Source organism: Phyllobates terribilis, unplaced genomic scaffold (assembly GCF_046119375.1).
Source record: "Phyllobates terribilis strain yellow unplaced genomic scaffold, ASM4611937v1 Scaffold_30__1_contigs__length_15301838, whole genome shotgun sequence".
Lineage (NCBI taxonomy): Eukaryota > Metazoa > Chordata > Amphibia > Anura > Dendrobatidae > Phyllobates > Phyllobates terribilis.
In genome coordinates, this window is record NW_027362790.1 from 10,945,438 (window position 1) to 10,969,991 (window position 24,554).

The 24,554-nt window shown below is 44.7% G+C and overlaps 12 non-coding genes across 12 annotated transcripts; all 12 read right to left on the reverse strand.

The window, feature by feature from the left end:
* Positions 1 to 4,011: 4,011 nt before the first annotated feature.
* On the reverse strand, positions 4,012 to 4,202 carry LOC141179165 (U2 spliceosomal RNA). The gene has a single exon (XR_012255205.1). It is a non-coding gene; the product is annotated as a U2 spliceosomal RNA (small nuclear RNA).
* Positions 4,203 to 5,311: 1,109 nt separating this feature from the next.
* LOC141179166 (U2 spliceosomal RNA) lies at positions 5,312 to 5,502 on the reverse strand. The gene has a single exon (XR_012255206.1). It is a non-coding gene; the product is annotated as a U2 spliceosomal RNA (small nuclear RNA).
* Positions 5,503 to 6,616: 1,114 nt separating this feature from the next.
* On the reverse strand, positions 6,617 to 6,807 carry LOC141179407 (U2 spliceosomal RNA). Its single transcript, XR_012255425.1, has one exon. It is a non-coding gene; the product is annotated as a U2 spliceosomal RNA (small nuclear RNA).
* Positions 6,808 to 13,585: 6,778 nt separating this feature from the next.
* Positions 13,586 to 13,776, reverse strand: LOC141179167 (U2 spliceosomal RNA). The gene has a single exon (XR_012255207.1). It is a non-coding gene; the product is annotated as a U2 spliceosomal RNA (small nuclear RNA).
* Positions 13,777 to 14,890: 1,114 nt separating this feature from the next.
* Positions 14,891 to 15,081, reverse strand: LOC141179409 (U2 spliceosomal RNA). The gene has a single exon (XR_012255427.1). It is a non-coding gene; the product is annotated as a U2 spliceosomal RNA (small nuclear RNA).
* Positions 15,082 to 16,196: 1,115 nt separating this feature from the next.
* On the reverse strand, positions 16,197 to 16,387 carry LOC141179168 (U2 spliceosomal RNA). Its single transcript, XR_012255208.1, has one exon. It is a non-coding gene; the product is annotated as a U2 spliceosomal RNA (small nuclear RNA).
* Positions 16,388 to 17,502: 1,115 nt separating this feature from the next.
* LOC141179450 (U2 spliceosomal RNA) lies at positions 17,503 to 17,693 on the reverse strand. Its single transcript, XR_012255464.1, has one exon. It is a non-coding gene; the product is annotated as a U2 spliceosomal RNA (small nuclear RNA).
* A 1,115-nt stretch (positions 17,694 to 18,808) lies between these two features.
* LOC141179169 (U2 spliceosomal RNA) lies at positions 18,809 to 18,999 on the reverse strand. The gene has a single exon (XR_012255209.1). It is a non-coding gene; the product is annotated as a U2 spliceosomal RNA (small nuclear RNA).
* Positions 19,000 to 20,114: 1,115 nt separating this feature from the next.
* On the reverse strand, positions 20,115 to 20,305 carry LOC141179171 (U2 spliceosomal RNA). Its single transcript, XR_012255210.1, has one exon. It is a non-coding gene; the product is annotated as a U2 spliceosomal RNA (small nuclear RNA).
* Positions 20,306 to 21,420: 1,115 nt separating this feature from the next.
* LOC141179172 (U2 spliceosomal RNA) lies at positions 21,421 to 21,611 on the reverse strand. Its single transcript, XR_012255211.1, has one exon. It is a non-coding gene; the product is annotated as a U2 spliceosomal RNA (small nuclear RNA).
* Positions 21,612 to 22,726: 1,115 nt separating this feature from the next.
* Positions 22,727 to 22,917, reverse strand: LOC141179604 (U2 spliceosomal RNA). The gene has a single exon (XR_012255603.1). It is a non-coding gene; the product is annotated as a U2 spliceosomal RNA (small nuclear RNA).
* Positions 22,918 to 24,032: 1,115 nt separating this feature from the next.
* Positions 24,033 to 24,223, reverse strand: LOC141179173 (U2 spliceosomal RNA). The gene has a single exon (XR_012255212.1). It is a non-coding gene; the product is annotated as a U2 spliceosomal RNA (small nuclear RNA).
* Between the last annotated feature and the right edge of the window lie 331 nt (positions 24,224 to 24,554).

Below are 24,554 nucleotides of genomic sequence, written 5' to 3' on the forward strand. Positions count from 1 at the left end.
TTTTTAACTTCATCCAACACAATTACATCATCCAATATTTCACGTTCATCCTCACCCAAACAACCTTCTAAACACCCCAAAGCATCAGTCAACATCCTATCATCAACCCATTTTTCCCCATACAACTCCTTATAAAACAACACCACCTCCTGCATCACATCCTTCCCACTCACACACACCCCATCGCCATTCACCACCTCATCCATATCTACTTTCTTCCCAAAAACTTTTTTGAAAAAAAACCTTGTGCATTTCTCATTTTTCTCCAAATGTTCAATCTTAGAACGGTAAATAATTTCTTTCCCTTTACCCTCAATATATTTCTTAATCTCTTCTTTCACTTGACACATCAAAACATCCACATCCACTCCAATCATCCTTAACTTCCTCAGCCACTCCAGTCTAGAGCTTAAATCATTAAATTTTGCTCTATTCATTGCTGCTTTCCTCCTGCCCCTTTTTCTAAAGAAAAAAACAATCTCACTCTTCATCCAGTCCCACCACTCAAGCACATTCCTGAAATCACTTTTTTTATCCCTCCACCTAACATACATTCGCCTAAAATCACGCATGATCCTATTATCTTCCAGCAAACGCACATTAAGTTTCCACACGCCACCACCATATACAAAGGAAATCTTACCTTCTAGACGTGCCCTCAAACACACATGGTCAGAGAAGGGAACATCTTCCTGCTGGAAATTCCTACAAATAACATTTTGTGAAGAAAAGAAGATACGGTCTATTCTAGACTCTATGCCTCCCCTGTCGGCCTTATAGGTCGCAGGAGGTGGATTACCTAAAAAAACTTCCGCAGCATCCTGTAAGGAAAAATCCGCCACAAGACTCTTGAGTCTTTTACCTGTAACATCCATCTTATCTCCCTCCGTCACACAATTGAAATCTCCAACAAAAATTATTGGCATTTTGCCAGATAAAAAAAAACATAATTTCTCAAAAATTTCCAGCCTCTCCCCTTTATCTATTGGTGCATACATATTTACCACCCTTACCCTCCACCCCCTACAATTTAACTTACATATTACACACCTCCCCGCCTCCACCACCATGTAACTTTCTATCTTAACACTATAACCCTTCACCAAAACACCTACCCCACAATTTTTATTACATACAGAACCAGACCACACACTTTGACCTAAAGGCCATGCATTTTCACTTAAGGGATCGGAGATCCCACACTCCTGGACACAGTATACGTCCGCATCCAAGTTGCTCAAGTAGTCCAAAATTGCCACTCTTCTCGACTCAGATTTAATCAGCCGAACATTTAGCGACAAGATGCTGAGAGCAACTTGGGCACCCATCTATTAATTTGATGTGGCAGGTCACGACAACATGCCCACCTGTACATCATCCTAACCCTTCTGGGGGTAGGACGCTGGACGTGCAGATATCGTAGTTTGTGCCTTCCCCCAAAAAAGACACATCTTGGGGATCGGATGCAGTAGGGTACACCCGGGCTGGACTCACACTGCAGTCACTTAAAGGGGAAAAGGATGGTTCAGTTTTCTTCTTTTTCTTCACTGAAGCGCCTCCATCTTCATCTGAACTATAATCCCGCCGCTGGGGGTCAAAGTCCCCCTGACCTCCCTCCTCCTCAAGGTCAGAAACGACATCGCTCCAGGCCACATGCGGTGTTCTGGTCAGATCAGACTCCTCTTCCCCCTGCATTGTAACCATCATGTCTGGAATTTCAGCCTCCAGATCCTCCACCGGGGCCACTTCCATGCCTATACGATCATCAGTTATCGTCTCAGACTCACTGACATCTGAAGCCACAGACGCGGCCCTCTGCACCGGTGGCTCAGGTGCCAGCTCCATATTTCCTCTTACATTCACACGAACCAGTTCTGGAAAAGCAACCCGAGCCTCCTCCTCATCCAGGAAAGCCAGAGTAGATATCGGAGCAGTCGGAGTTGGAGCAGTCGGAGTTGTAGCTGTGGGTGCAGGAGATTCATTTCTTCTCCTTCCCCTTCCCGCTGCCCCCGCATATGAACCAGGATGGAATATACAGTCTCTGAAGGCATGCCCCTTCTCTCCGCAGAGGTTACAGACTATTTCATTTTTGCAATTATTGGAAGAATGACCCACCTCATTGCACTTCCTGCAAATAATCTGTCTGATGTCGCATGCTTCCTGAGTATGGCCATACCTCCTACAATGACGACAAAACCTGGGCGCATTGGGGAAGAACAGGTAACCCCGCTCACTCCCAATGGAAAAATTTGATGGAGGATAATGTATACCCCCTGGTTCATCAGGACTTTCCCGGAACTTGACCATGAAACGATATTTACCGGTCCATAGTTCCTCCTCATTCATGACTTTTACTGCCACCTTGGTAATATAGCAGTGCCTATTTAGAAAGGCATAAATCAAAGCCAAGTCCACATGTGGGTTGTACATGAAAACAGTCAGAGGTACCTCTTTGGAGCAATACAAGATGACAAAAGTCAGCCCATCCAAATATTGATTGTCCAGATTCTTTTTCAAACAATCATAGAAATTGTTGCAAACAGCCATAGAAGTAAATACAAGATTATACTTGCTTTTGAATTGCTGGAGGCACAAGATTTCTTCCTTCTTCACTTCAAGGAGTCCAAACAAAATCTCCTTCACCACGAAGCTGAGGGTAAAGATTCCTTCTTTGCCTTCTTCCACATCAATCTGGATTCCAAACTTCACTCGAGCCTCACCGGGCCCAGCGTATCGAATGCGTCCCATTATCGCTAGTCGTGTCTACTGGCCAACTCCTTATAGCAGCAAGTGGCTTAAGCCATAAAATGGCGATGCCACAGGGCCAAGAGTTAACGCACAGACAGCCAAATGACTAGACCCATTACAGATCTGAGCCAAAAGGCCGAGAAGCGATAACCAGAATTGGTTTCAAACTACGGAGCCACCCAAGGATCCTGAAAAGTCCATTTGTGGAGATGAGCTCCTGGACTCCCGTTAAGAAGACATGTTGTCAACCTCTAGATCCCTTACATGCCTGCACTTTTCGGCTTGCTGCTGCTGCAATCCACGCGTTTTAGATCTGCATAACTCCACCTCTTTAAACACAGCACCTTCACCCCCTGCTGTTCCCACCCGCCTCAACACCGTTGGAAGGGAGGAGAACCAATTAAGGCGGGGGGTGGGGTGGAACGAGCAGCTGTCTACCCTTAGCAGGAGGGCTCCTGATTACATACCTCTCCTGCTGCTGCTGCTGCTGGCTGTCCAGCAGCAGACTGAAGGTGGCTGCTGCTGTGCACAGGTATATAAAGGCTCAGAGCCTATTATGACACGCGCAGCCAGCGTTCCATTGCCACATTCCATCTACTGCAGGCAGGATACCTGGCTGGCTGAATGTCGCTGAGAAGCTCACAGAGACCGCCATAAGCAACAGTTTAACAGAATGCCACAGACTAATCAACCAAACTTTTTGGGTTGGGTTCTCTTTTATAGTCTGCAGGCATTAAATGAAAGAAGTCAGTGTTCCAGCAGAAGGAGACAACGTTTCAGAAAAGGCATTGTAGCAAACCAAAAAAGAAATTTTAAGCGCAGCAGAGTAACCAGCGCACATACCTGTTAGCTCAGGTGAGTTTAAAAGGCTGCTGTTGATAACAAGGGCATTTGCTAAATAGATGGTGTGTGTGCAACAATATACTGAAAGGTCAATTATATTGTGCAGCTTATCTCACCACCAGTAGTTATTTAGGTGAAAGCTCCAAAATGCTTGCCTAATATGTCTGTTTATCCAAAAGGAAGTAAAAAGGGAGAGCTAGAAAGATAGCATTGCATCACATTACATGGCAATGCAATGCACAGTTGCTGAAGTTGAACCAAAATGAGCTTGTAATCTGGCTTCTGCAACTTTGAACATGAAAAATCCAATGAGGAGAAGAAAAGCAAAGCCAAAGAGTCCATCCCAAAATCCGACAAACAAGCAAAATGAACAAAAAACATTGAATTCAATTCTTTCTGATTTTAGAAACTGCATTAAAGAAGGGGTGCACCGGTCCTGGAGATACTGCAATACCAGGTCAATGCGTGGAGTGGACAGAGCAAGCTCTTTTTCCATCTCCCTGTTCTAAAAATCCATTTAATATATGGTCCCCAGATAGGGGACGTATCAGATATTAAACTGATAAGAACAGATACTACACTTGATCTTAGCCAAAAGGCCGAGAAGCGATAACCAGAATTGGTTTCAAACTACGGAGCCACCCAAGGATCCTGAAAAGTCCATTTGTGGAGATGAGCTCCTGGACTCCCGTTAAGAAGACATGTTGTCAACCTCTAGATCCCTTACATGCCTGCACTTTTCGGCTTGCTGCTGCTGCAATCCACGCGTTTTAGATCTGCATAACTTCACCTCTTTAAACACAGCACCTTCACCCCCTGCTGTTCCCACCCGCCTCAACACCGTTGGAAGGGAGGAGAACCAATTAAGGCGGGGGGTGGGGTGGAACGAGCAGCTGTCTACCCTTAGCAGGAGGGCTCCTGATTACATACCTCTCCTGCTGCTGCTGGCTGTCCAGCAGCAGACTGAAGGTGGCTGCTGCTGTGCACAGGTATATAAAGGCTCAGAGCCTATTATGACACGCGCAGCCAGCGTTCCATTGCCACATTCCATCTACTGCAGGCAGGATACCTGGCTGGCTGAATGTCGCTGAGAAGCTCACAGAGACCGCCATAAGCAACAGTTTAACAGAATGCCACAGACTAATCAACCAAACTTTTTGGGTTGGGTTCTCTTTTATAGTCTGCAGGCATTAAATGAAAGAAGTCAGTGTTCCAGCAGAAGGAGACAACGTTTCAGAAAAGGCATTGTAGCAAACCAAAAAAGAAATTTTAAGCGCAGCAGAGTAACCAGCGCACATACCTGTTAGCTCAGGTGAGTTTAAAAGGCTGCTGTTGATAACAAGGGCATTTGCTAAATAGATGGTGTGTGTGCAACAATATACTGAAAGGTCAATTATATTGTGCAGCTTATCTCACCACCTGTAGTTATTTAGGTGAAAGCTCCAAAATGCTTGCCTAATATGTCTGTTTATCCAAAAGGAAGTAAAAAGGGAGAGCTAGAAAGATAGCATTGCATCACATTACATGGCAATGCAATGCACAGTTGCTGAAGTTGAACCAAAATGAGCTTGTAATCTGGCTTCTGCAACTTTGAACATGAAAAATCCAATGAGGAGAAGAAAAGCAAAGCCAAAGAGTCCATCCCAAAATCCGACAAACAAGCAAAATGAACAAAAAACATTGAATTCAATTCTTTCTGATTTTAGAAACTGCATTAAAGAAGGGGTGCACCGGTCCTGGAGATACTGCAATACCAGGTCAATGCGTGGAGTGGACAGAGCAAGCTCTTTTTCCATCTCCCTGTTCTAAAAATCCATTTAATATATGGTCCCCAGATAGGGGACGTATCAGATATTAAACTGATAAGAACAGATACTACACTTGATCTTAGCCAAAAGGCCGAGAAGCGATAACCAGAATTGGTTTCAAACTACGGAGCCACCCAAGGATCCTGAAAAGTCCATTTGTGGAGATGAGCTCCTGGACTCCCGTTAAGAAGACATGTTGTCAACCTCTAGATCCCTTACATGCCTGCAGTTTTCGGCTTGCTGCTGCTGCAATCCACGCGTTTTAGATCTGCATAACTCCACCTCTTTAAACACAGCACCTTCAGCCCCTGCTGTTCCCACCCGCCTCAACACCGTTGGAAGGGAGGAGAACCAATTAAGGCGGGGGGTGGGGTGGAACGAGCAGCTGTCTACCCTTAGCAGGAGGGCTCCTGATTACATACCTCTCCTGCTGCTGCTGCTGCTGGCTGTCCAGCAGCAGACTGAAGGTGGCTGCTGCTGTGCACAGGTATATAAAGGCTCAGAGCCTATTATGACACGCGCAGCCAGCGTTCCATTGCCACATTCCATCTACTGCAGGCAGGATACCTGGCTGGCTGAATGTCGCTGAGAAGCTCACAGAGACCGCCATAAGCAACAGTTTAACAGAATGCCACAGACTAATCAACCAAACTTTTGGGTTGGGTTCTCTTTTATAGTCTGCAGGCATTAAATGAAAGAAGTCAGTGTTCCAGCAGAGGGAGACAACGTTTCAGAAAAGGCATTGTAGCAAACCAAAAAAGAAATTTTAAGCGCAGCAGAGTAACCAGCGCACATACCTGTTAGCTCAGGTGAGTTTAAAAGGCTGCTGTTGATAACAAGGGCATTTGCTAAATAGATGGTGTGTGTGCAACAATATACTGAAAGGTCAATTATATTGTGCAGCTTATCTCACCACCTGTAGTTATTTAGGTGAAAGCTCCAAAATGCTTGCCTAATATGTCTGTTTATCCAAAAGGAAGTAAAAAGGGAGAGCTAGAAAGATAGCATTGCATCACATTACATGGCAATGCAATGCACAGTTGCTGAAGTTGAACCAAAATGAGCTTGTAATCTGGCTTCTGCAACTTTGAACATGAAAAATCCAATGAGGAGAAGAAAAGCAAAGCCAAAGAGTCCATCCCAAAATCCGACAAACAAGCAAAATGAACAAAAAACATTGAATTCAATTCTTTCTGATTTTAGAAACTGCATTAAAGAAGGGGTGCACCGGTCCTGGAGATACTGCAATACCAGGTCAATGCGTGGAGTGGACAGAGCAAGCTCTTTTTCCATCTCCCTGTTCTAAAAATCCATTTAATATATGGTCCCCAGATAGGGGACGTATCAGATATTAAACTGATAAGAACAGATACTACACTTGATCTTAGCCAAAAGGCCGAGAAGCAATAACCAGAATTGGTTTCAAACTACGGAGCCACCCAAGGATCCTGAAAAGTCCATTTGTGGAGATGAGCTCCTGGACTCCCGTTAAGAAGACATGTTGTCAACCTCTAGATCCCTTACATGCCTGCACTTTTCGGCTTGCTGCTGCTGCAATCCACGCGTTTTAGATCTGCATAACTCCACCTCTTTAAACACAGCACCTTCACCCCCTGCTGTTCCCACCCGCCTCAACACCGTTGGAAGGGAGGAGAACCAATTAAGGCGGGGGGTGGGGTGGAACGAGCAGCTGTCTACCCTTAGCAGGAGGGCTCCTGATTACATACCTCTCCTGCTGCTGCTGGCTGTCCAGCAGCAGACTGAAGGTGGCTGCTGCTGTGCACAGGTATATAAAGGCTCAGAGCCTATTATGACACGCGCAGCCAGCGTTCCATTGCCACATTCCATCTACTGCAGGCAGGATACCTGGCTGGCTGAATGTCGCTGAGAAGCTCACAGAGACCGCCATAAGCAACAGTTTAACAGAATGCCACAGACTAATCAACCAAACTTTTTGGGTTGGGTTCTCTTTTATAGTCTGCAGGCATTAAATGAAAGAAGTCAGTGTTCCAGCAGAAGGAGACAACGTTTCAGAAAAGGCATTGTAGCAAACCAAAAAAGAAATTTTAAGCGCAGCAGAGTAACCAGCGCACATACCTGTTAGCTCAGGTGAGTTTAAAAGGCTGCTGTTGATAACAAGGGCATTTGCTAAATAGATGGTGTGTGTGCAACAATATACTGAAAGGTCAATTATATTGTGCAGCTTATCTCACCACCTGTAGTTATTTAGGTGAAAGCTCCAAAATGCTTGCCTAATATGTCTGTTTATCCAAAAGGAAGTAAAAAGGGAGAGCTAGAAAGATAGCATTGCATCACATTACATGGCAATGCAATGCACAGTTGCTGAAGTTGAACCAAAATGAGCTTGTAATCTGGCTTCTGCAACTTTGAACATGAAAAATCCAATGAGGAGAAGAAAAGCAAAGCCAAAGAGTCCATCCCAAAATCCGACAAACAAGCAAAATGAACAAAAAACATTGAATTCAATTCTTTCTGATTTTAGAAACTGCATTAACCCCTTAATAACATCTGACGTACTAATACGCGTCTGTGCCCTGGGACTTAAGAGCCAGACCCGTATTAGTACGTCATGGCGATCGCGCGCGCACACAGGCTGTGCGGGCGCGATCGCCGCCGGGTGTCAGCTGATTGTCACAGCTGACACCCGGTACTATGTGCAGGGAGCGGTCACGCACCGCTCCCAGCACATTAACCCCCGCGATGCTGCGATCGAAGTCGATCGAAGTCGATCGCGGCATTGCGGGGGCAAGGGGAGGTGATCGCCGATACTCACCTCCTCTTCCGGCTTCCAGCGCAGTCTGCAAAGGCTTCCCGGGTGTTGCCATGACGACCCGATGTCGTCATGACAACATCCGGGTCACCAGAGAGCAGGAAGATTGCTTGGACATGCGCAGTGCATCTCCAAGCAATCTTCACACTGTGCACTTCTGACAGCCTTCATGGCATAGGGATGGTGCTCCATTCCTGTGCCATGCAGGCGATCAGAAAAAAAAAAGTGAAAGTCCCAGAGTGGGACAAAGTAATAAAGTGTATAAACTGTGTGAAAGTGGAAAAAAAAAAAAAAAAAAAATGTGCAAAAATATTATAAAAAAATAAAAAAATAATACACCAAAAATAAAAATATAATGTACCCATCAATAAATATTATTATAAAAAAAATAAAAAAAAAACAATAAAAGTACACATATTTGGTATCGCCGCGTCCGGAACAACCTGACCTATAAAACTGTCCCACTAGTTAACCCCTTCAGTGAACACGGTAAAAAAAAAAAAAAAAAAACAAGCAAAAAACAATGCTTTATCACCATACCGCCAAACAAAAAGTGGAATAACACGCGATCAAAAAGACGCATATAAATAAAAATGATACCGCTGAAAACGTCATCTCGTGCCGCAAAAAACAAGCTGCCATATAGCTCCATCAGCCGAAAAATAAAAAAGTTATAGCTCTCAGAATAAAGCGATACTAAAAAATATTTTTTTCTATAAAATAGCTTTTATTGTGTATAAGCGCCAAAACATAGAAAAATTATACAAATGTGGTACCGCTGTAAACGTACTGACCCGAAGAGTAAAGCTGCCTCATCAATTTTACCACACGCGGAACAGAATAAAAAAAAAAAAAAAAAAACAATTCCTGAATTGTTGGTTTTTGTTTATTCTGCCTCCCAAAAATCGGAATAGAAAGCGATCAAAAAATGTCACGTGCCTGAAAATGGCACCAATAACAACGTCAAGTCATCCCGCAAAAAACGAGCCGTCACATGACTGTCTGCCAAAATTTGGAAAAATTATAGCTCTCAAAATATGGCGATGCAAAAACTAGATTTTACAAAAAATGCGTCTTTTAGTGTGTGACAGCTGTCAGTCATAAAAACCCCATATGATTCTGGCATTGCTGTAATCACACCGACCCGAAGAATAAAGTCGTCTAATCACTTATACCGCACAAGGAACGGCGTCAAAAATAAACTCTTGAGTTAGGATTGGGCTAGGGTTAGGGCTGGGTTTGGGGCTAGGGTTGTGCTGGGGCTAGGGTTGTGCTGGGGCTAGGGTTGTGCTGGGGCTAGGGTTGTGCTGGGGCTAGGGTTGTGCTGGGGCTAGGGTTGTGCTAGGGTTAGGGCTGGGGTTGGGATTTTTTTCAAAAGTAAGAAAAAAAGATGACGATATGGCGACTAGTGTTGAGAGCAAGTGCTCGCTACTTGAGTTTGCATCGGGTGCTCTGGTATGCATTTATTATCGTGGGTATTTGAGTGACATGCTCGAGTCTCTGCCCCATATGCTTCGCGGCCAAAAAACTTTACGGGGATTGCCTGCCATGCACGAGCGATCCCCGCATGTTTTTTTTTGGGTGTCTAATAACCGTGAAACATGCGGAGCAGGGACTCGAGCATGTCACTCGAGCACACGCTGTACATGGTGCATACCTGAGTACCCGATGCAAACTCAAGTAGCGAGCACTTGCGCTCAAGAATAATGAAAACTTATTCAATATGATGACCTAATGTAAACAAATAATGTGCCGTACCTCTGGGTTCAAAATGTTCACTATACACCTTAATAAAATCTTTGAGGGGTATAGTTTCCAAAATGGGGACACTTGTGGGGGAGCTCCACTGTTTAGGCACATCACGGGCTCTCCAAACGCGACATGGTGTCCGCTAACAAATTGAATGGAAAATCGGCTCAAATTGTTAGCGGACGCCATGTTGCGTTTGGAGAGCCCCTGTGTGTCCAAACATTGGAGCTCCCCCACAAGTGACCCCATTTTGGAAACTAGACCCCCCAAGGCACCTATCTAGATGCATAGTGAGCACTTAGAACCCCCAGGTGCTTCACAAATTGATTCGTAAAAATGAAAAAGTGAAAATAAAACACTTTTTCATTTTTATGAATCAATTTGTGAAGCACCTGGGGTTCCAAGTGCTCACTATGAATCTAGATAGGTGCCTTGGGGGGTCTAGTTTCCAAAATGGGGTCACTTGTGGGGGAGCTCCAATGTTTGGGCACACAGGGACTCTCTAAATGCAACATGGTATCCGCTAACAAATTGAATGGAAAATCGGCTCAAATTGTTAGCGGACACCACATTGCGTTTGGAGAGCCCCTCTGTGCCCAAACTTTGGAGCTCCCCCACAAGTGACCCCATTTTGGAAACTAGACCCCCCAAGGCACCTTTCTAGATGCATAGTGAGCACTTGGAACCCCCAGGTGCTTCACAAATTGATTCGTAAAAATGAAAAAGTGAAAAAAAAAACACTTTTTCATTTTTATGAATCAATTTGTGAAGCACCTGGGGTTCCAAGTGCTCACTATGAATCTAGATAGGTGCCTTGGGGGGTCTAGTTTCCAAAATGGGGTCACTTGTGGGGGAGCTCCAATGTTTGAGCACACAGGGACTCTCCAAATGCAACATGATATCCGCTAACAAATTGTCGGCTCAAATTGTTAGCGGATATCATGTTGCATTTGGAGAGTCCCTGTGTGCCCAAACATTGGAGCTCCTCCACAAGTGACCCCATTTTGGAAACTAGACCCCCCAAGGCACCTATCTAGATGCATAGTGAGCACTTGGAACCCCTAGGTGCTTCACAAATTAATTCGTAAAAATGAAAAAGTGTTTTTTTTTTCACTTTTTCATTATTACGAATCAATTTGTGAAGCAGCTGGGGGTTCCAAGTGCTCACTATGCATCTAGAAAGGTGCCTTGGGGGGTCTAGTTTCCAAAATGGGGTCACTTGTGGGGGAGCTCCAAAGTTTGGGCACAGAGGGGCTCTCCAAACGCAATGTGGCGTCCGCTAACAATTTGAGCCGATTTTCCATTCAATTTGTTAGCGGATACCATGTTGCATTTAGAGAGTCCCTGTGTGCCCAAACATTGGAGCTCCCCCACAAGTGACCCCATTTTGGAAACTAGACCCCCCAAGGCACCTATCTAGATGCATAGTGAGCACTTGGAACCCCTAGGTGCTTCACAAATTGATTCGTAAAAATGAAAAAGTGTTTTTTTTTTCACTTTTTCATTATTACGAATCAATTTGTGAAGCACCTGGGGGTTCCAAGTGCTCACTATGCATCTAGAAAGGTGCCTTGGGGGGTCTAGTTTCCAAAATGGGGTCACTTGTGGGGGAGCTCCAAAGTTTGGGCACAGAGGGGCTCTCCAAACGCAATGTGGCGTCCGCTAACAATTTGAGCCGATTTTCCATTCAATTTGTTAGCGGATACCATGTTGCATTTAGAGAGTCCCTGTGTGCCCAAACATTGGAGCTCCCCCACAAGTGACCCCATTTTGGAAACTAGACCCCCCAAGGCACCTATCTAGATGCATAGTGAGCACTTGGAACCCCTAGGTGCTTCACAAATTGATTCGTAAAAATGAAAAAGTGTTTTTTTTTTCACTTTTTCATTATTACGAATCAATTTGTGAAGCACCTGGGGGTTCCAAGTGCTCACTATGCATCTAGAAAGGTGCCTTGGGGGGTCTAGTTTCCAAAATGGGGTCACTTGTGGGGGAGCTCCAAAGTTTGGGCACAGAGAAGCTCTCCAAACGCAATGTGGTGTCCGCTAACAATTTGAGCCGATTTTCCATTCAATTTGTTAGCGGATACCATGTTGCATTTAGAGAGTCCCTGTGTGCCCAAACATTGGAGCTCTCCCACAAGTGACCCCATTTTGGAAACTAGACCCCCCAAGGCACCTATCTAGATGCATAGTGAGCAGTTGGAACCCCCAGGTGCTTCACAAATTGATTCATAAAAATGAAAAAGTGTTTTTTTTTTCACTTTTTCATTGTTACGAATCAATTTGTGAAGCACCTGGGGGTTCCAAGTGCTCACTATGCATCTAGATAGGTGCCTTGGGGGGTCTAGTTTCCAAAATGGGGTCACTTGTGGGGGAGCTCCAATGTTTGGGCACACAGGGACTCTCTAAATGCAACATGGTGTCCTCTAACAAATTTAACGGAAAATCGGCTCAAATTGTTAGCGACACCATGTTGCGTTTGGAGAGCCGCTGTGTGCCCAAACATTGGAGCTCCCCCACAAGTTACCCCATTTTGGAAACTAGACCCCCCAAGGCACCTATCTAGATGCATTGTGAGCACTTGGAACACTCAGGTGCTTCACAAATTGATTCATAAAAATGAAAAAGTGTTTTTTTTTTTCACTTTTTCATTGTTACGAATCAATTTGTGAAGCACCTGGGGGTTCCAAGTGCTCACTATGCATCTAGAAAGGTGCCTTGGGGGGTCTAGTTTCCAAAATGGGGTCACTTGTGGGGGAGCTCCAAAGTTTGGGCACACATGGGCTCTCCAAACACAACATGGCGTCCGCTAATTATTCAAGCAAATTTTACAATCAAAAAGTCAAATAGCGCTCCTTCCCTTCCGAGCCCTGCCGTGCGCCCAAACAGTATTTTTTCCCCAAATATTGGGTATCTGCGTGCCCAGGGGAAATTGCACAACAAATTTTGGGGTCCATTTTTTCTTGTTACCCCTGTGAAAATAAAAAAAATTGGGTCTAAATTAACATTTTTGTGAAAAAAGTTAAATGTTCATTTTTTTCTTCCACATTCAAAAAATTCCTGTGAAGCACCTGAAGGGTTAATAAAGTTCTTGAATGTGGTTTTGAGCACCTTGAGGGGTGCAGTTTTTAGAATGGTGTCACTTTTGGGTATTTTCTGTCATAAAGACCTCTCAAAGTGACTTCAAATGTGATGTGGTCCCTAAAAAAATGGTTTTGTAAATTTTGTTGGAAAAATGAGAAATCGCTGGTCAACTTTTAACCCTTATAGCTCTCTAACAAAAAAAAATTTTGGTTCCAAAATTGTGCTGATGTAAAGTAGACATGTGGGAAATGTTATTTATTAACTCTTTTGTGTGACATATCGCTCTGATTTCAGGGCTTAAAAATTCAAATTTTGAAAATTGCAAAATTTTCAAAATTTTCGCCAAATTTCCGTTTTTTTCACAAATAAACGCAAGTGATATCGAAGAAATTTTTCCACAATCATGAAGTACAATATGTCACGAAAAAACAATCTCAGAATCAGGGGGATCCGTTGAAGCGTTCGAGAGTAATTACCTCATAAAGTGACAGTGGTCAGAATTGTAAAAATTGGCCCGGTCATTAACGTGCAAACCACCCGCGGGGCTTAAGGGGTTAAAGAAGGGGTGCACCGGTCCTGGAGATACTGCAATACCAGGTCAATGCGTGGAGTGGACAGAGCAAGCTCTTTTTCCATCTCCCTGTTCTAAAAATCCATTTAATATATGGTCCCCAGATAGGGGACGTATCAGATATTAAACTGATAAGAACAGATACTACACTTGATCTTAGCCAAAAGGCCGAGAAGCGATAACCAGAATTGGTTTCAAACTACGGAGCCACCCAAGGATCCTGAAAAGTCCATTTGTGGAGATGAGCTCCTGGACTCCCGTTAAGAAGACATGTTGTCAACCTCTAGATCCCTTACATGCCTGCAGTTTTCGGCTTGCTGCTGCTGCAATCCACGCGTTTTAGATCTGCATAACTCCACCTCTTTAAACACAGCACCTTCACCCCCTGCTGTTCCCACCCGCCTCAACACCGTTGGAAGGGAGGAGAACCAATTAAGGCGGGGGGTGGGGTGGAACGAGCAGCTGTCTACCCTTAGCAGGAGGGCTCCTGATTACATACCTCTCCTGCTGCTGCTGCTGCTGGCTGTCCAGCAGCAGACTGAAGGTGGCTGCTGCTGTGCACAGGTATATAAAGGCTCAGAGCCTATTATGACACGCGCAGCCAGCGTTCCATTGCCACATTCCATCTACTGCAGGCAGGATACCTGGCTGGCTGAATGTCGCTGAGAAGCTCACAGAGACCGCCATAAGCAACAGTTTAACAGAATGCCACAGACTAATCAACCAAACTTTTGGGTTGGGTTCTCTTTTATAGTCTGCAGGCATTAAATGAAAGAAGTCAGTGTTCCAGCAGAGGGAGACAACGTTTCAGAAAAGGCATTGTAGCAAACCAAAAAAGAAATTTTAAGCGCAGCAGAGTAACCAGCGCACATACCTGTTAGCTCAGGTGAGTTTAAAAGGCTGCTGTTGATAACAAGGGCATTTGCTAAATAGATGGTGTGTGTGCAACAATATACTGAAAGGTCAATTATATTGTGCAGCTTATCTCACCACCTGTAGTTATTTAGGTGAAAGCTCCAAAATGCTTGCCTAATATGTCTGTTTATCCAAAAGGAAGTAAAAAGGGAGAGCTAGAAAGATAGCATTGCATCACATTACATGGCAATGCAATGCACAGTTGCTGAAGTTGAACCAAAATGAGCTTGTAATCTGGCTTCTGCAACTTTGAACATGAAAAATCCAATGAGGAGAAGAAAAGCAAAGCCAAAGAGTCCATCCCAAAATCCGACAAACAAGCAAAATGAACAAAAAACATTGAATTCAATTCTTTCTGATTTTAGAAACTGCATTAAAGAAGGGGTGCACCGGTCCTGGAGATACTGCAATACCAGGTCAATGCGTGGAGTGGACAGAGCAAGCTCTTTTTCCATCTCCCTGTTCTAAAAATCCATTTAATATATGGTCCCCAGATAGGGGACGTATCAGATATTAAACTGATAAGAACAGATACTACACTTGATCTTAGCCAAAAGGCCGAGAAGCAATAACCAGAATTGGTTTCAAACTACGGAGCCACCCAAGGATCCTGAAAAGTCCATTTGTGGAGATGAGCTCCTGGACTCCCGTTAAGAAGACATGTTGTCAACCTCTAGATCCCTTACATGCCTGCACTTTTCGGCTTGCTGCTGCTGCAATCCACGCGTTTTAGATCTGCATAACTCCACCTCTTTAAACACAGCACCTTCACCCCCTGCTGTTCCCACCCGCCTCAACACCGTTGGAAGGGAGGAGAACCAATTAAGGCGGGGGGTGGGGTGGAACGAGCAGCTGTCTACCCTTAGCAGGAGGGCTCCTGATTACATACCTCTCCTGCTGCTGCTGCTGCTGGCTGTCCAGCAGCAGACTGAAGGTGGCTGCTGCTGTGCACAGGTATATAAAGGCTCAGAGCCTATTATGACACGCGCAGCCAGCGTTCCATTGCCACATTCCATCTACTGCAGGCAGGATACCTGGCTGGCTGAATGTCGCTGAGAAGCTCACAGAGACCGCCATAAGCAACAGTTTAACAGAATGCCACAGACTAATCAACCAAACTTTTTGGGTTGGGTTCTCTTTTATAGTCTGCAGGCATTAAATGAAAGAAGTCAGTGTTCCAGCAGAGGGAGACAACGTTTCAGAAAAGGCATTGTAGCAAACCAAAAAAGAAATTTTAAGCGCAGCAGAGTAACCAGCGCACATACCTGTTAGCTCAGGTGAGTTTAAAAGGCTGCTGTTGATAACAAGGGCATTTGCTAAATAGATGGTGTGTGTGCAACAATATACTGAAAGGTCAATTATATTGTGCAGCTTATCTCACCACCTGTAGTTATTTAGGTGAAAGCTCCAAAATGCTTGCCTAATATGTCTGTTTATCCAAAAGGAAGTAAAAAGGGAGAGCTAGAAAGATAGCATTGCATCACATTACATGGCAATGCAATGCACAGTTGCTGAAGTTGAACCAAAATGAGCTTGTAATCTGGCTTCTGCAACTTTGAACATGAAAAATCCAATGAGGAGAAGAAAAGCAAAGCCAAAGAGTCCATCCCAAAATCCGACAAACAAGCAAAATGAACAAAAAACATTGAATTCAATTCTTTCTGATTTTAGAAACTGCATTAAAGAAGGGGTGCACCGGTCCTGGAGATACTGCAATACCAGGTCAATGCGTGGAGTGGACAGAGCAAGCTCTTTTTCCATCTCCCTGTTCTAAAAATCCATTTAATATATGGTCCCCAGATAGGGGACGTATCAGATATTAAACTGATAAGAACAGATACTACACTTGATCTTAGCCAAAAGGCCGAGAAGCGATAACCAGAATTGGTTTCAAACTACGGAGCCACCCAAGGATCCTGAAAAGTCCATTTGTGGAGATGAGCTCCTGGACTCCCGTTAAGAAGACATGTTGTCAACCTCTAGATCCCTTACATGCCTGCACTTTTCGGCTTGCTGCTGCTGCAATCCACGCGTTTTAGATCTGCATAACTCCACCTCTTTAAACACAGCACCTTCACCCCCTGCTGTTCCCACCCGCCTCAACACCGTTGGAAGGGAGGAGAACCAATTAAGGCGGGGGGTGGGGTGGAACGAGCAGCTGTCTACCCTTAGCAGGAGGGCTCCTGATTACATACCTCTCCTGCTGCTGCTGCTGCTGGCTGTCCAGCAGCAGACTGAAGGTGGCTGCTGCTGTGCACAGGTATATAAAGGCTCAGAGCCTATTATGACACGCGCAGCCAGCGTTCCATTGCCACATTCCATCTACTGCAGGCAGGATACCTGGCTGGCTGAATGTCGCTGAGAAGCTCACAGAGACCGCCATAAGCAACAGTTTAACAGAATGCCACAGACTAATCAACCAAACTTTTTGGGTTGGGTTCTCTTTTATAGTCTGCAGGCATTAAATGAAAGAAGTCAGTGTTCCAGCAGAGGGAGACAACGTTTCAGAAAAGGCATTGTAGCAAACCAAAAAAGAAATTTTAAGCGCAGCAGAGTAACCAGCGCACATACCTGTTAGCTCAGGTGAGTTTAAAAGGCTGCTGTTGATAACAAGGGCATTTGCTAAATAGATGGTGTGTGTGCAACAATATACTGAAAGGTCAATTATATTGTGCAGCTTATCTCACCACCTGTAGTTATTTAGGTGAAAGCTCCAAAATGCTTGCCTAATATGTCTGTTTATCCAAAAGGAAGTAAAAAGGGAGAGCTAGAAAGATAGCATTGCATCACATTACATGGCAATGCAATGCACAGTTGCTGAAGTTGAACCAAAATGAGCTTGTAATCTGGCTTCTGCAACTTTGAACATGAAAAATCCAATGAGGAGAAGAAAAGCAAAGCCAAAGAGTCCATCCCAAAATCCGACAAACAAGCAAAATGAACAAAAAACATTGAATTCAATTCTTTCTGATTTTAGAAACTGCATTAAAGAAGGGGTGCACCGGTCCTGGAGATACTGCAATACCAGGTCAATGCGTGGAGTGGACAGAGCAAGCTCTTTTTCCATCTCCCTGTTCTAAAAATCCATTTAATATATGATCCCCAGATAGGGGACGTATCAGATATTAAACTGATAAGAACAGATACTACACTTGATCTTAGCCAAAAGGCCGAGAAGCGATAACCAGAATTGGTTTCAAACTACGGAGCCACCCAAGGATCCTGAAAAGTCCATTTGTGGAGATGAGCTCCTGGACTCCCGTTAAGAAGACATGTTGTCAACCTCTAGATCCCTTACATGCCTGCACTTTTCGGCTTGCTGCTGCTGCAATCCACGCGTTTTAGATCTGCATAACTCCACCTCTTTAAACACAGCACCTTCACCCCCTGCTGTTCCCACCCGCCTCAACACCGTTGGAAGGGAGGAGAACCAATTAAGGCGGGGGGTGGGGTGGAACGAGCAGCTGTCTACCCTTAGCAGGAGGGCTCCTGATTACATACCTCTCCTGCTGCTGCTGCTGCTGGCTGTCCAGCAGCAGACTGAAGGTGGCTGCTGCTGTGCACAGGTATATAAAGGCTCAGAGCCTATTATGACACGCGCAGCCAGCGTTCCATTGCCACATTCCATCTACTGCAGGCAGGATACCTGGCTGGCTGAATGTCGCTGAGAAGCTCACAGAGACCGCCATAAGCAACAGTTTAACAGAATGCCACAGACTAATCAACCAAACTTTTTGGGTTGGGTTCTCTTTTATAGTCTGCAGGCATTAAATGAAAGAAGTCAGTGTTCCAGCAGAGGGAGACAACGTTTCAGAAAAGGCATTGTAGCAAACCAAAAAAGAAATTTTAAGCGCAGCAGAGTGACCAGCGCACATACCTGTTAGCTCAGGTGAGTTTAAAAGGCTGCTGTTGATAACAAGGGCATTTGCTAAATAGATGGCGTGTGTGCAACAATATACTGAAAGGTCAATTATATTGTGCAGCTTATCTCACCACCTGTAGTTATTTAGGTGAAAGCTCCAAAATGCTTGCCTAATATGTCTGTTTATCCAAAAGGAAGTAAAAAGGGAGAGCTAGAAAGATAGCATTGCATCACATTACATGGCAATGCAATGCACAGTTGCTGAAGTTGAACCAAAATGAGCTTGTAATCTGGCTTCTGCAACTTTGAACATGAAAAATCCAATGAGGAGAAGAAAAGCAAAGCCAAAGAGTCCATCCCAAAATCCGACAAGCAAGCAAAATGAACAAAAAACATTGAATTCAATTCTTTCTGATTTTAGAAACTGCATTAAAGAAGGGGTGCACCGGTCCTGGAGATACTGCAATACCAGGTCAATGCGTGGAGTGGACAGAGCAAGCTCTTTTTCCATCTCCCTGTTCTAAAAATCCATTTAATATATGGTCCCCAGATAGGGGACGTATCAGATATTAAACTGATAAGAACAGATACTACACTTGATCTTAGCCAAAAGGCCGAGAAGCGATAACCAGAATTGGTTTCAAACTACGGAGCCACCCAAGGATCCTGAAAAGTCCATTTGTGGAGATGAGCTCCTGGACTCCCGTTAAGAAGACATGTTGTCAACCTCTAGATCCCTTACATGCCTGCACTTTTCGGCTTGCTGCTGCTGCAATCCACGCGTTTTAGATCTGCATAACTCCACCTCTTTAAACACAGCACCTTCACCCCCTGCTGTTCCCACCTGCCTCAACACCGTTGGAAGGGAGGAGAACCAATTAAGGCGGGGGGTGGGGTGGAACGAGCAGCTGTCTACCCTTAGCAGGAGGGCTCCTGATTACATACCTCTCCTGCTGCTGCTGCTGCTGGCTGTCCAGCAGCAGACTGAAGGTGGCTGCTGCTGTGCACAGGTATATAAAGGCTCAGAGCCTATTATGACACGCGCAGCCAGCGTTCCATTGCCACATTCCATCTACTGCAGGCAGGATACCTGGCTGGCTGAATGTCGCTGAGAAGCTCACAGAGACCGCCATAAGCAACAGTTTAACAGAATGCCACAGACTAATCAACCAAACTTTTTGGGTTGGGTTCTCTTTTATAGTCTGCAGGCATTAAATGAAAGAAGTCAGTGTTCCAGCAGAGGGAGACAACGTTTCAGAAAAGGCATTGTAGCAAACCAAAAAAGAAATTTTAAGCGCAGCAGAGTAACCAGCGCACATACCTGTTAGCTCAGGTGAGTTTAAAAGGCTGCTGTTGATAACAAGGGCATTTGCTAAATAGATGGTGTGTGTGCAACAATATACTGAAAGGTCAATTATATTGTGCAGCTTATCTCACCACCTGTAGTTATTTAGGTGAAAGCTCCAAAATGCTTGCCTAATATGTCTGTTTATCCAAAAGGAAGTAAAAAGGGAGAGCTAGAAAGACAGCATTGCATCACATTACATGGCAATGCAATGCACAGTTGCTGAAGTTGAACCAAAATGAGCTTGTAATCTGGCTTCTGCAACTTTGAACATGAAAAATCCAATGAGGAGAAGAAAAGCAAAGCCAAAGAGTCCATCCCAAAATCCGACAAACAAGCAACATGAACAAAAAACATTGAATTCAATTCTTTCTGATTTTAGAAACTGCATTAAAGAAGGGGTGCACCGGTCCTGGAGATACTGCAATACCAGGTCAATGCGTGGAGTGGACAGAGCAAGCTCTTTTTCCATCTCCCTGTTCTAAAAATCCATTTAATATATGGTCCCCAGATAGGGGACGTATCAGATATTAAACTGATAAGAACAGATACTACACTTGATCTTAGCCAAAAGGCCGAGAAGCGATAACCAGAATTGGTTTCAAACTACGGAGCCACCCAAGGATCCTGAAAAGTCCATTTGTGGAGATGAGCTCCTGGACTCCCGTTAAGAAGACATGTTGTCAACCTCTAGATCCCTTACATGCCTGCACTTTTCGGCTTGCTGCTGCTGCAATCCACGCGTTTTAGATCTGCATAACTCCACCTCTTTAAACACAGCACCTTCACCCCCTGCTGTTCCCACCCGCCTCAACACCGTTGGAAGGGAGGAGAACCAATTAAGGCGGGGGGTGGGGTGGAACGAGCAGCTGTCTACCCTTAGCAGGAGGGCTCCTGATTACATACCTCTCCTGCTGCTGCTGCTGCTGGCTGTCCAGCAGCAGACTGAAGGTGGCTGCTGCTGTGCACAGGTATATAAAGGCTCAGAGCCTATTATGACACGCGCAGCCAGCGTTCCATTGCCACATTCCATCTACTGCAGGCAGGATACCTGGCTGGCTGAATGTCGCTGAGAAGCTCACAGAGACCGCCATAAGCAACAGTTTAACAGAATGCCACAGACTAATCAACCAAACTTTTTGGGTTGGGTTCTCTTTTATAGTCTGCAGGCATTAAATGAAAGAAGTCAGTGTTCCAGCAGAGGGAGACAACGTTTCAGAAAAGGCATTGTAGCAAACCAAAAAATAAATTTTAAGCGCAGCAGAGTAACCAGCGCACATACCTGTTAGCTCAGGTGAGTTTAAAAGGCTGCTGTTGATAACAAGGGCATTTGCTAAATAGATGGTGTGTGTGCAACAATATACTGAAAGGTCAATTATATTGTGCAGCTTATCTCACCACCTGTAGTTATTTAGGTGAAAGCTCCAAAATGCTTGCCTAATATGTCTGTTTATCCAAAAGGAAGTAAAAAGGGAGAGCTAGAAAGATAGCATTGCATCACATTACATGGCAATGCAATGCACAGTTGCTGAAGTTGAACCAAAATCAGCTTGTAATCTGGCTTCTGCAACTTTGAACATGAAAAATCCAATGAGGAGAAGAAAAGCAAAGCCAAAGAGTCCATCCCAAAATCCGACAAACAAGCAAAATGAACAAAAAACATTGAATTCAATTCTTTCTGATTTTAGAAACTGCATTAAAGAAGGGGTGCACCGGTCCTGGAGATACTGCAATACCAGGTCAATGCGTGGAGTGGACAGAGCAAGCTCTTTTTCCATCTCCCTGTTCTAAAAATCCATTTAATATATGGTCCCCAGATAGGGGACGTATCAGATATTAAACTGATAAGAACAGATACTACACTTGATCTTAGCCAAAAGGCCGAGAAGCGATAACCAGAATTGGTTTCAAACTACGGAGCCACCCAAGGATCCTGAAAAGTCCATTTGTGGAGATGAGCTCCTGGACTCCCGTTAAGAAGACATGTTGTCAACCTCTAGATCCCTTACATGCCTGCACTTTTCGGCTTGCTGCTGCTGCAATCCACGGGTTTTAGATCTGCATAACTCCACCTCTTTAAACACAGCACCTTCACCCCCTGCTGTTCCCACCCGCCTCAACACCGTTGGAAGGGAGGAGAACCAATTAAGGCGGGGGGTGGGGTGGAACGAGCAGCTGTCTACCCTTAGCAGGAGGGCTCCTGATTACATACCTCTCCTGCTGCTGCTGCTGCTGGCTGTCCAGCAGCAGACTGAAGGTGGCTGCTGCTGTGCACAGGTATATAAAGGCTCAGAGCCTATTATGACACGCGCAGCCAGCGTTCCATTGCCACATTCCATCTACTGCAGGCAGGATACCTGGCTGGCTGAATGTCGCTGAGAAGCTCACAGAGACCGCCATAAGCAACAGTTTAACAGAATGCCACAGACTAATCAACCAAACTTTTTGGGTTGGGTTCTCTTTTATAGTCTGCAGGCATTAAATGAAAGAAGTCAGTGTTCCAGCAGAGGGAGACAACGTTTCAGAAAAGGCATTGTAGCAAACCAAAAAAGAAATTTTAAGCGCAGCAGAGTAACCAGCGCACTTACCTGTTAGCTCAGGTGAGTTTAAAAGGCTGCTGTTGATAACAAGGGCATTTGCTAAATAGATGGTGTGTGTGCAACAATATACTGAAAGGTCAATTATATTGTGCAGCTTATCTCACCACCTGTAGTTATTTAGGTGAAAGCTCCAAAATGCTTGCCTAATATGTCTGTTTATCCAAAAGGAAGTAAAAAGGGAGAGCTAGAAAGATAGCATTGCATCACATTACATGGCAATGCAATGCACAGTTGCTGAAGTTGAACCAAAATGAGCTTGTAATCTGGCTTCTGCAACTTTGAACATGAAAAATCCAATGAGGAGAAGAAAAGCAAAGCCAAAGAGTCCATCCCAAAATCCGACAAACAAGCAAAATGAACAAAAAACATTGAATTCAATTCTTTCTGATTTTAGAAACTGCATTAAAGAAGGGGTGCACCGGTCCTGGAGATACTGCAATACCAGCTCAATGCGTGGAGTGGACAGAGCAAGCTCTTTTTCCATCTCCCTGTTCTAAAAATCCATTTAATATATGGTCCCCAGATAGGGGACGTATCAGATATTAAACTGATAAGAACAGATACTACACTTGATCTTAGCCAAAAGGCCGAGAAGCGATAACCAGAATTGGTTTCAAACTACGGAGCCACCCAAGGATCCTGAAAAGTCCATTTGTGGAGATGAGCTCCTGGACTCCCGTTAAGAAGACATGTTGTCAACCTCTAGATCCCTTACATGCCTGCACTTTTCGGCTTGCTGCTGCTGCAATCCACGGGTTTTAGATCTGCATAACTCCACCTCTTTAAACACAGCACCTTCACCCCCTGCTGTTCCCACCCGCCTCAACACCGTTGGAAGGGAGGAGAACCAATTAAGGCAGGGGGTGGGGTGGAACGAGCAGCTGTCTACCCTTAGCAGGAGGGCTCCTGATTACATACCTCTCCTGCTGCTGCTGCTGCTGGCTGTCCAGCAGCAGACTGAAGGTGGCTGCTGCTGTGCACAGGTATATAAAGGCTCAGAGCCTATTATGACACGCGCAGCCAGCGTTCCATTGCCACATTCCATCTACTGCAGGCAGGATACCTGGCTGGCTGAATGTCGCTGAGAAGCTCACAGAGACCGCCATAAGCAACAGTTTAACAGAATGCCACAGACTAATCAACCAAACTTTTTGGGTTGGGTTCTCTTTTATAGTCTGCAGGCATTAAATGAAAGAAGTCAGTGTTCCAGCAGAGGGAGACAACGTTTCAGAAAAGGCATTGTAGCAAACCAAAAAAGAAATTTTAAGCGCAGCAGAGTAACCAGCGCACATACCTGTTAGCTCAGGTGAGTTTAAAAGGCTGCTGTTGATAACAAGGGCATTTGCTAAATAGATGGTGTGTGTGCAACAATATACTGAAAGGTCAATTATATTGTGCAGCTTATCTCACCACCTGTAGTTATTTAGGTGAAAGCTCCAAAATGCTTGCCTAATATGTCTGTTTATCCAAAAGGAAGTAAAAAGGGAGAGCTAGAAAGATAGCATTGCATCACATTACATGGCAATGCAATGCACAGTTGCTGAAGTTGAACCAAAATGAGCTTGTAATCTGGCTTCTGCAACTTTGAACATGAAAAATCCAATGAGGAGAAGAAAAGCAAAGCCAAAGAGTCCATCCCAAAATCCGACAAACAAGCAAAATGAACAAAAAACATTGAATTCAATTCTTTCTGATTTTAGAAACTGCATTAAAGAAGGGGTGCACCGGTCCTGGAGATACTGCAATACCAGGTCAATGCGTGGAGTGGACAGAGCAAGCTCTTTTTCCATCTCCCTGTTCTAAAAATCCATTTAATATATGGTCCCCAGATAGGGGACGTATCAGATATTAAACTGATAAGAACAGATACTACACTTGATCTTAGCCAAAAGGCCGAGAAGCGATAACCAGAATTGGTTTCAAACTACGGAGCCACCCAAGGATCCTGAAAAGTCCATTTGTGGAGATGAGCTCCTGGACTCCCGTTAAGAAGACATGTTGTCAACCTCTAGATCCCTTACATGCCTGCACTTTTCGGCTTGCTGCTGCTGCAATCCACGCGTTTTAGATCTGCATAACTCCACCTCTTTAAACACAGCACCTTCACCCCCTGCTGTTCCCACCCGCCTCAACACCGTTGGAAGGGAGGAGAACCAATTAAGGCAGGGGGTGGGGTGGAACGAGCAACTGTCTACCCTTAGCAGGAGGGCTCCTGATTACATACCTCTCCTGCTGC